Raw genomic sequence first — 12,178 nt, forward strand, 5'->3', positions numbered from 1 at the left:
GAACATTCCAGAAAACCCCTTTAGTAATCACCTAGGTTTAATAATTAGCAAGGTTTTCTGTACCTGCATCTTTATTGCAACACTATTCACAATAGCCAAGATATGGAATCAATCTAAGTGTCCATCAACAGATTAAGAAAATATGGTGCATGTATACACAATGGAATACTGCTCAGCCATAAAGAAGAACGAAATCCTGTCATTCAAGGCGGCATGGATAAGCTGAAGAACATATGTTAAGTGAAATAAGTCAGGCATATGCCAAGAAAAATAAATACCGTATTTCCTCACTCATATGTGGGAGCTAAAAAAAAGTTGAGATCGTAGAAGCAGAGAATAGAAATGTGGTTATTAGAAGCTGGGAAAGGTAAAGGACAGAGGAAGGGGAGAGATAATGTACACAGAATTACAGGTAGATAGGAGGAATGAGTTCTCGTGTTCTACAGCACTGTAGGGTGACACAGTTAACAATAGATTGTATGTTTTCAAATAGCTAGAAGAGGATTTTGAATGTTCTCAACATAAAGAAATTATAAATATTTGAGGCAATAGATATGTTAATTACCTTGATTTGATCATTACATATTGTATACAGGTATCAAAATATACTATACACTATATTGACATAATTATTATACATTTTTAAAAAGGAATAATAATTAGTCATATTGTTATTTTTGCTTTTTTAATATCTCCCTTTACATTGTTTTTCTACAAATTTTAAAACAAATTCTTGGCATAATAGTTTTTCAACAATAAAAAATTCAGAGTTTATTACTAACAAATAAGGACTTAAAAAATAAAATCAGCTTGGTAATATATCTAGTAAAATGAACAAAATTTATTCAAGATTTAAGGGATTTTTTTGTTTTGTTTTGCTTTATCTCCACAGATGATGTATCTTCCTATCTTCCTGCAATTGATGGTAAGAAGGGAGGAGAATCGTCCCGGGAGCGTTGACATCAGCACAAAAGACATCTCTGTTGCTTTTTCTTTCCCTCTTTTTTTTATTTTATTCTTTTGTTTGTTTTGTTTGTTTGTTTTTTGAGACGAAGTCTCGCTCTGTTGCCCAGGCTGGAGTGCAGTGGCACGGTCTCAGCTCACTGCGACCTCTGCCTCCCAAGTTGAAGCGATTCTCCTGTCTCAGCCTCCCGAGTAGCTGGGATTACAGTTACCTGACACCATACGTAGCTGATTTTTTGTATTTTTGGTAGAGACGATTTTTCACCATGTTGGCCAGGCTGGTCTCAAACACCTGACCTTATATGATCCGCCCATCTTGGCCTCCCAAAGCACTGGTGTTACAGGTATGAGCCACAGCATTCGTCCTCCTTCCTTTTTCTACTCCTCCACCTGTGATTCTGTCTCAGCCTGCTGAGCCACGACCATCTCTTCAACCACAGTTCATTCTTTTGCCTCCACTAAATGCTGCTTATGAGGTCCCGGTCCCTTCAGCTCCCCAAACCACCATCTCCGCCCCTTTTCACTTCCCTTTCCACTGGCGTAACCTCCACACTTTGGCTGCCAATTTGACTACACAGTCATTTCGCTTCAGAAAACCAAGTAAGCTTATTACCTACAACAGACTTAAGCCTAGTTAAGTCCACCTATTAGATTAGGAGACACCCAGGTTTGGGAAAGTTGAACAAATTATTCAGTGTTACTCAGCTCTTCCAATTAGAATATAAGATTATATTTTTTTCTCTTATGTGATTTTTTGCTTGAATCCAGCACTTTAGCTCCTCAATATCATGTTAAAGCTTGGCTTTGTCTTTATACAGGAATTTTCTAAGCCTGCCTTTTATATTTTCAACTAGGATTTGTTAAGAATAGTCGAAGCCTAAAGTACTTAGTCCACCTGAGACCGTTTTTGAAGTTATCATCTGGTCATTGGCTCTGATGGTTCAATCCAAATTGCTTAATGTTATTTGATGCATCATCTATTCAAATCACCCCAGTGTCTTAAACATGTCTTCTAACTGTTAATATGATCAGGTTCTGAGGTCGACACATTGTTTTTGATTGATGTGTCTATAAACTTAAGCAATAACAGATCCTCTCTCCATACCCCACCATTCTATATCATTTATGTTTTGAAGATATGTGCCAATTTGTCCTGTAGAAGTTTCTCATTTTTATTAGCATCATGTCATCAAATCCCCTTCCATCTTTAACTCCCGGCAACTACGATCTGTTATTTGTTGGTATAGTTTTGTTTTCCAGAATGGCATATAAATGGAATCATAATATGTAGCCTTTAAATTTGGCTTGTTTCATATAACATAACGCATTTGAGATTCATCCATGTTGCTGTGTGTATCAGTGGTTTGCTGAGTATACTCCCTTGCTTGTATATCTATTCTCTAGTTAAGGAACATTTAGTTTATTTCTAGTTTTTGGCAATTGTGAGTAAAGCTACTACATATATTTGTATAGAGAGTTTGGTGTGAATTTAGGTTTTCATTTGACTTGAATGGGATTTCTGTGTCAAATAGTAAGGGCACGTTTAACTTTACAGAAAACTGCCTCTAGGCAGTACCAGTTTGTATTCTCATGAGCAATGATAAAAATTTGAGTTGCTCCACATCCTCCAGGCAATTGGAATTGACAGAGTTTTTATTTGTTTTATTATTTTAGTTATTGTAATAGGAACATATATAAAGAACTATTATTCTGGCATAAAAGTAATGAAATAATGGATACATGGTACAACATGGATGAAAAGCATTATGCTAAGCAAAATAAGCCAAAAGCATTAAAAGCATTATGCTAAGTGAAATAAACCAGAAAACACAAGAGGACAAACACTGTAGGAGTTCTCCTTTATGAAATAGCTACAGCAGGCAAATTCATGAAGACAGAAAGTAGATTAGAGGTTACCAGGGCTAGGGAAAATAAATTAGACGTTATTATTTGATGGGCATACAGTTTCTATTTGGGGTGATACAAAAATTTTGCAACTAGATAATGGTGGTAGCTGCAACTCATTGTCAGTATAATTAATAGTGCTGAATTGTATACTTAGAAGCTATTCAAATGGCAGAATTTGTTATATATATTTTACCATAATTAAAAAAATTATAAAAATCTAAAAACAAAACCAGATTTTCCAGATCAGTTTTCGTCAATTTTAGGACGACAATAAAAGAAAATAATTGTTTGCCATGGTTGGTGGCTCATGCCTATAATCCCCACACTTTGGGAGGCCAAGGTGGGTGGATTGCTTGAAATCAGGAGTTCCAGACCAGCTTGACCAACATAGTGAAACCCCATCTCTACCAAAAATACAAAAATTAGCCAGGAGTAGTGATAGGCACCTTTAATCCTAGCTACTCAGGAGGCTGAGGCAAGAGCATTGCTTGAACTTGGGAGGTGGAGGCTGCAGTGAGCCAAGACTGTGCCACTGCACTCCAGCCTGGGTGACAGAGGGATACTGTGTCTCAAAAAAGCAAAAAAGAATTGTTCAGCAGTCTAAGGTTTTATGCACTGTTGGTCTGCACTGTCAAGGTACAGCTCACAGGAAAAAGAAAAGAATTCTAGGAAGAAGTGGGAGACATTCAGTGGGTTTTGATGACATTGAATTTGAGATTGTTACAGGCTATTGGTAACATGATTCCATGCAATGGAGAAATCCATTTGAAAATCATTAGCATTTAGTGATAGCTGAAGAAACTAGAATGATAATTAAAAATTAAGATGATTTTAGGAAAATTTAAGCTCCTCTCCCAGTCTAATAAATTTAGTTACATTACACACTCACACACACACACAAATGAGATGGAAAACAGCTCCCTTCTTAACAGTAGTCATAATTCTATACTTGACTTTTCTCAAAATGGAAAAATTAGAGTCAACATTGTTGTGCCTCTTCATAGCAACAATCTAATTTGGTTTTCTCTTGTTTACTGCCAAAAACTTAATTAGAGATATAATCCAGGGTCATTTTATGTCTATTAACTCCAGGGGACAATGGACTTTTGATGGCTGGTTTTGAGAATCAACTTACATGCCCTTGTGCCCTCTGTGTAAGCAGGGATTGTTGCTAAGACCCCTACATACATATCGCCAGAAATGACTAATGGGCTTTACCCTGGAATGACCTCACTGAGAGAGCATCCCCACCCAAGGTTCAAATGAGGTAACACATGAGAAAACCTTGGTATAATTTAAAGCTCTATGTAATCATTATTTATTATTATTATTATTATTATTTTAATAAAATTAGGCTGGGTCAATGGAACAGCTTGTATCTTTAGCAAAACCATCTTAAAAGGAACCTTAGTAGTGTGAAGGCTTTATATGTATGATACTAACAGGTTTCCCTAAGGACTAAATGTCTCAGGCGTAGTTCCTTAACTAGTACCTAAAGTACGCCGTTAGTGTATTGGGGGATTTTCAACCTCAGAATAAGAACATTTTGGACCAGATAGTTCTTTGTGTGGTGGGTTGTCCTGTGCATAGTTCTTTAACTAGTACCTAAACTGCACCGTTAGTGTATTGGGGGATTTTCAACCTCAGAATAAGAACATTTTGGACCAGATAGTTCTTTGTGTGGTGGGTTGTCCTGTGCATAGTTCTTTAACTAGTACCTAAACTGCACCGTTAGTGTATTGGGGGATTTTCAACCTCAGAATAAGAACATTTTGGACCAGATAGTTCTTTGTGTGGTGGGTTGTCCTGTGCATAGTTCTTTAACTAGTACCTAAACTGCACCGTTAGTGTATTGGGGGATTTTCAACCTCAGAATAAGAACATTTTGGACCAGATAGTTCTTTGTGTGGTGGGTTGTCCTGTGCATAGTTCTTTAACTAGTACCTAAACTGCACCGTTAGTGTATTGGGGGATTTTCAACCTCAGAATAAGAACATTTTGGACCAGATAGTTCTTTGTGTGGTGGGTTGTCCTGTGCATAGTTCTTTAACTAGTACCTAAACTGCACCGTTAGTGTATTGGGGGATTTTCAACCTCAGCAATAAAAACATTTTGGACCAGATAGTTCTTTGTGTGGTGGGTTGTCCTGTGCATTGTAAAATGTTTATTAGCATCCTTGGCCTCTGCCCACTAGATGCCACTTCCACCTCCCCAGTCCTGACAACCAAAAACATCTGAAATATTGACAAATGTTTCCTGAGGGACAAAATTCCCCCTGCTGAAATACCCCTGCAGACATTTACATCTTGTCACATTTATAAGAGAGATAAATTGTATTCAAGAGCAATGCTCCAATTGTTACCTAATTGGACTACTGACCTCCAGAGATGCTGAATGAGAGATGCTTAACTGCTAGAGAGCAAGGAAGCTGCTCAAAGTGCAGCAGTTGATACTAGAACACCTAACAACACAGGGTGCAACTGGGGGATTAGGTAAAAATTTTCTCACTACTGGAAGTGTCTGTCCTCTCTGCATCTACAGTTTCATTCTCAGCCTCAGCAATCTCCCAACAAAGCCACAGCCACAATACCATTGTGATAGATTTGGTCACTTCTGGGGATAGAAGGGTGGAGTTTGCCCCACTTAGGGAGAGATGAATACTAATTTTTTGAAAATCATTTTAAAAATCAATTTCTGAAAAACTGATAGAACATTAAGGTGACCGTAAACACTCTATAAACATTCAGATTTCTGATGTGAGCAAGAAAACATGCTACACATTTACACATACTATATAAGATACTCAGTAAGTCTTTTATTTTGTTGCTGCTGCTGCCGTTTTTAAAGCACAAATGTGGAGTTCAGCACCAAACAACCCACCACACAAAGAAGGTGCCTGAAAACTGAGAAGCCTTTTCTTTATATTAAGTGAAGTAATAAATAAATAGAAGGTAACTATACAAGAGAAAACATGTTAAAAATATATACATGCAAACATATATACATGTTTTATTTTTAAATAATTTTAGACTTGTAGAAACGTAAAAATAATATGTGTATAGTTCTATATAGCTCCTCATCAGTTTCCTCTGATGTTAACATCTTGTAATCATCAACACAAAGATATTAACATTGGTACAATATTATTAACTAGGCTGCCTTATTGGAAGTTCACCAGTTTTTCTAGTAGTGTTTGTTTTTCTGTTCCCAAATCTAATCCAAGGTCCTACATTGCATTTAGTTATAATAGCTACTTGGTGTCTTCCAATAGACAACATTTTCTCAGTCTATCCTTGTTTTTATGACCTTGGCAGATAGACTGTCCCTCCATTTGGCTGATGTGATTTTTTTTTTTCAGGATTAGGTTGAGGTTCTGCATTTTTGGCAAGAATATCACAGACATAATGCTGTATCTTTTTCAGTGCAGCCTATGAGGTGATTCATGAAGAAAATGTATCATATTATCAATGTTATCCTTGTTCCCTTAGTGAAGATGGTTCCTGCCATGTTCGACACTGTAATGGTATTGTTTTTCCATTTGTATTTTATTGGGGAAGACACTTTGAGACTATGCATATCTTTAGCTTCTCAAACTTTTGCCTACAAAGTTTAGTATTTTATCAGCAGATCAAGCCTACAACCATTATTTTTCTGGTATTTGCCTAGAAAGATTTTCCATTTCCTTCATTTCTTCTACATTCGTTAATTAGAATTGTTGTCTAAGTAGAGCTTCCCACACACCATCCCCCATTTATTCATATCTTCCAATCATTACTCTCTAAGCATGAGTGCATGGATATTAAAAATGCAGATTGAAAAGGGTTGTCATACAGTAAATAAAAAAGAACTAGGATTTACAAAAGCCGAGTAATTATTTTAAAAGAAAAAAGATAATTTTGAGGCCAGCTGGTGGCTTACACCTGTAATCTCAGAACTTTGGGAGGCTGAGGCGGACATAGCACTTGAGGTCAGGAATTCAAGACCAGCCTGGCCAACGTGGTGAAACCCTGTCTCTAGCAAAAAATACAAAAATTAGCCAAGCGTAGTGGGGTGCACCTGTGGTCCCAGTTACTCGGGAGACTGAGGCTGGATTGCTTGAACCCAGGAAGTGGAAGATGCAGTGAGCTGAGATGGCACCAGTGCATTCCAGCCTGGGTGACAGAGTGAAACCTGTCTCAAAAAATAATACTAATAATTTTGAAAGAGAAGAGAAGTGGTAGATTTGGGGAGGAAAATATGAAGGGAACCTACAGAAGGGCAGGGCAAATAGCATGTGCAAGAAACAGCTGAATCTGGGAAGAGAAACAAGCGAGAGCAGAGAGAAATAATTTTTACAAAAAAATATAACTGACACAAAAGCACAGTAAAGGAAAAAAGAAAACTAACCAGAAAAGGGAAGTGCACTGATGATTTATAGAAAGAAGTAATTTAAATCTGAGTTTATATGACATTTGGGCCTTTTATAATATTATAACTAATATTCATTTGCACTATGATAACATTTATGAAAATTAGAGGAAATATCCAAGATTCCAATCTTTTATTGCTCAGGGTCTTTTAATTTTAGCATTTGTTAAATTTGTGGATAGCTCCCTTCCCTAAGATAAAACCTACTTTGACTAGATTTTTAAAAAATGAGATAAAAGAAGAAAAATGATTAGAAGACTTCATAAGCCTGTTCCTTTTTATTAATTACAATGCCAAGCCTTGGTTAGCCATTACCCGTTCTGGTTTTGGTCCCTTCCCTGAAGCTAGTAATCTTAGATTCTAATCAGGGCTCAAGCTGGTGTGGATGCCCCTAGTCGCCAGGGAATGATGACTCCTTGGGTGGCTCTGCCTCTCTACCCATGTCCCTGCTGTTTGCACAGAAGCTCTGTGCTAGACAAGTTCCCCTTAGAGTAGGAATGGTGGGATCTAGATAAAATCCAGTCTCACCAGAAACAAAGACTTGCTACAGGGCATAATAATAAAAAACAGTGTCCTGGAGCAGAGTTGGTTGTACTTCCAATCAGTGGGGAAATGAGGGCTTTTGTACTAGAAGATGTAATGTTACTAAAACTGGATAAACAAAGTTGGATTTCTTGCTCACACTATGTGAAAAACTGAGTGTGAGTAGGCGATGATTTCTTAAGAAATACTAAAAAAATTAAAAAGGCACAAATAAAATTAGCCTCCAACAAAATGGAGAGTTCTGTTTGGTGTAGGGCATCATAGAGAATTTTTGGGAGAAGCTAAATGTTCTTTCAAAAATGTTAAGATACTAAATCTTATCAAAAGATATAGAGAAAAGTGTAGGTACCCAAAAGAAAAATGGGAAAACTATATGAATAAGCCATTCACAGTAGGAACAAAAATGGCTAACAACTATGTAAATATAGACTTTACCACGGTGAAAATCAGAATATTGAGATGCAACAATAAGGAATTTGGCAAAGAAAATCCCCCACAGGCATATATATCAAGTATTGGCAAGGCCGTGTGGAAATGGGAAGCCCTCCTGCACTCCAGGTAGAAGTCTGGACAGTGCAACATACTGAAAAGAAATCATTACTTTAAGAAATTATTCTGTAAAATCCCTGTAAAGTACCCTCAGAATATAAACCAGGGAAATTCCTGCAGGAGGGTCATATACAAAGGTGCTTATGTAAACATTACCTGTGGTACCAACAAGAGGAGGCAACCTGGTGTTCTATCACTAGAAAAAATGGAAACAAAAAAGTAGGAATACTATGTAGTCACTAGTCCCAAATAACTAGAAATAGAAACAGTAAGGGGAAGAACCTAAGTAAAGTTTAGGTGAAACTAAGTAAGAAACTGAATGAAATTGAGAGTGAAACAGTGCAGGAGAGGAGAGTGTAACAAAACAGAGGGGCTTTGTATAAAATAATGATCGTGTCCCAAGAGTTGAGATGTATGCTTATTTTAACTCTTCCCCCTGTAAATCCAAACCGAACATTTCTGCATCTTTTCCTCTGGGCAGATGTGCAGCTTGTTTTATTTAATCTACATGATGCGTCTGTGATGAACGAACATTAAGGCCAAGGCAAAAATAATTTTATATCCCATATACTTCCTGTTTTATACTCAGCATATTTATTTAAAAACAATTTTGAGTCATTTAGTCAAACCAAAAAAACAATAATTTTAATTATAATGATCAATACACATGCTTATAAATTTAAGATAAATTAGAAAATGATATTATAGAAACTTACTCAGCTACATGGCCTGTGCTGCAAAAATGAGTTAAGGCTCATATGTCTTTCAAAGTTTAACTGGTGTGCCTTTTTGATATTATGCCAAATAATCTTAAAAGTAAAAGTTGGTCCTTATTATATTTTTTCAGGTTATTTTTACTAAATCTGATTATCATTATTCTGATTGCCAGCAAAAGCAGGAAAACAAAGCTCAGAAATATGTCATCTTCAATTGTCATCTTCAAATTGTTTAAATAAAATCAATCATAGATAATTTTCATATTTTTATCTAAAAGAAGATGTTATAAACATTGTTTCTGAAGCAACAAATACCTTTGAAGTGCTAAGAGAAAAATGAAAATTGTTCGTAAAGTGAAGATAACTTAGGTTTCTCACCAAGTGAAATAATGCATAGACGTGTTTTATATTCGCTTTCACACCTTCTTTTAAAGTCTAAATAAGAAAGCTTGTGATTAATATATTAACTACCCACGTCACTCATTCTACTGCATAGTGACCAAGAACAAAGAGAGAGAATCACATTCGATGGCATTTGATTCTTGAGATAAGGTTGACTCCTCCCAGACAGGTGCGTTCTGAATCCCTTCCTGCTGATTGGTTCTAGCTGATTTTAAGATTGTTGCCACTAGATGGCGATAGAGGTTATAACTACGCAGTTAAATCCTGCATGCTGTGGGATCTTTTTAGTACTCCCTTCATGCATCGATTTATTTAAAGTATTCTTTATTATACAAATATAATTATGACTCAGATAACTGCAAGTTACTATGAATTCCTAGAGGACATAAATCTTTTCTATTTCTTTTTTTTGTAATTTTTTTATTACTTCACATAGCATACTAGCTATATTTAAAATGATATTTCTGGGTGCATTGGCTCACGCCTGTAATACCAGCACTTTGGGAAGGCAAGGCAGGAGGATCGCTTGAGCTCAGAAGTTTGAGACCATCCTTAGCAACAGAACAAGACCGTCTCTATAGAAAAATTTAAAAATTAGCTGGGGCCTGATGGTGCACACCTGTGGTCCCAGCTACTTGGGGGGCTGAGATAGGAGGATCGCCTGAGCCCAGGAGATCGAGGCTGCAGTGAGCCATGATCACACCACTGAACTCCAACCTGGGTGACAGAGTGAGATCCTGTTTCAAAAAATATTAATATTTAATAATAATAAAAACTAATATAGGTTTATGTATATAAATTATATATACTATATTTATGCATTATATATAAATTTAGAGTAATATAGAAGGCAAGTGCCAAACAGCAACATATATACCTTTGTTTATTGTCTTGTAAATAAAGGCTAAGCCCAGAACTTGGCTGACCTTCCAACTTGCAGAACGAATTTTTTGTTGACCCATCTAGTACAGAGACTGAAAAACAGCAAGAACTCAATAAATGTTTGTCAAAATGAATGCATATATTCAGCTGGCTGTCGTCTCTCCATTTTTCATAAGCTAATCATCATTCTAATAATATGCTATTTCTTTTAAATAGCAATTAAGTGATAGTGAATTTGCCACTTGTAACAGGGTATCAAATTCAATCATTGAGTCACTGAATTGTATCTTTGTTTCTTGTCCTCAAAGAATCATATTTTCCTACACTTGCTTTAAGTTTCTTTGTCATGGTGATCATACACACAGGGAAGTGAATAAACTATAATTCTTCAAGTGTCTAAAATCAGATGATGCTGAAATGGATCATATGATTACTAAATAAGACACAGAGGAAATTCTACATCTGCTTGGAGCATGTGACTTCCTGTGTAACATGGATAAGCCACTCAACATCACTTAATTAACATACAACAAAAGAGACCCACTTAATTATGTGAGGATGTGTGAAATATATTTAATTAATAGCTATATATTTATTATTGTCCTCTCGTTTACAGTGAGCAGTCTATTTCTGACCCAGTATTACATTTTAGAATTAACTTTCATATGTACCCAACTTCTCATTCCATGAGAATTCTCCTCTGAGATCAGAAACACCAACATTCACTACTAATGGTCCTCCTCAGAGGTTGGGGTCCCAGCCCCATGGAGACGCTTCTCCAAAATGAATTGCCAGCACCCCTTTATAGAGGTCTGAGTTTTAGCTCCATAGGGTCCCTCCTTTACAGTTCTCATTTTAATCAGACCAACACTTTGCCTATGTTCTCCCAGCCCATGGGATGGTCCTTGTTTCCTGCAGTTCATAATTCAGTGATACCTTCTTTTGCACTTTATTTCTTCACTGCTACATCAGCACTTCTTTTTTTTTTTTTTTTTTTTGAGGCAGAGTCTTGCACTGTTCCCAGGCTGGACTGCAATGGCATGATCTTGGCTCACTGCAACCTCTGCTCTCAGGTTGACACAATTCCCCTGCCTTAGCCTCCTGAGTAGTTGGGATAAGAGACGCACACCACCACACCCAGCTAATTATTTGTACTTTTAGTAGAGACAGGGCTTCACTGTGCTGGCCAGGCTGGTCTCGAACTCCTGACCTCAAGATCCGCTCACCCTCGAATTCCTCACTGTCAACAGAACTGGTGCAATTTCTGATGACAGAACTCTGTTGCTCTGAAGTGCTCTTCTAATCCTCTCTATTGAAATCTTGATGAGTTTTCCATCTAAGACAATAAGAATTAAACCAATACATAGTAAACATTTATTCTGAAAATAAAAGAGCTTCTTAATGATGGGACAGAAAAAAACACAAAGGGAGATTTAACAAAACATGTTATCAGTTTTGGCTAAATATGTACCTTGATTTTACAACAAAAAATATTTTACAAACATATTTTAAACTGACTGGAAAAATACAGTTCAAGTACTTCTAAAAAGGGAAGACACTTTGACCAGGAAACTGAAAACATTGGTATACTATAAAATAGTGAAAGGAAATTGGATATGTTTAATGAATCCTGACTATTACATTGCTCATAAAGTTAACAAGGACATATTATGTTTTATGTAACTTCTTGCTTCTCAGGGTCAAACTAAGCCATGTGGACATTTTTTTTTTCTCATTCAACAGCATGTCCTTTTCAAAAAGTAGCCACAGTTTAATTGGAAAGAAGTTTTGTCAGGAAAATTAAATTA

At 36.5% G+C, this 12,178-nt stretch overlaps 1 long non-coding RNA gene across 1 annotated transcript in view; it reads left to right on the top strand.

The window, feature by feature from the left end:
• The first annotated feature begins 979 nt into the window (after nucleotides 1-979).
• The window catches only part of LOC103792825 (uncharacterized), a 32,451-nt gene continuing 21,252 nt past the window's right edge, over nucleotides 980-12,178 (top strand). The window contains exon 1 of the long non-coding RNA XR_013536334.1: nucleotides 980-1,307. This is a non-coding gene — a long non-coding RNA (uncharacterized LOC103792825). The remainder of the gene's footprint in view (nucleotides 1,308-12,178) is intronic.

This window comes from Callithrix jacchus, chromosome 5 (assembly GCF_049354715.1).
Source record: "Callithrix jacchus isolate 240 chromosome 5, calJac240_pri, whole genome shotgun sequence".
NCBI lineage: Eukaryota > Metazoa > Chordata > Mammalia > Primates > Cebidae > Callithrix > Callithrix jacchus.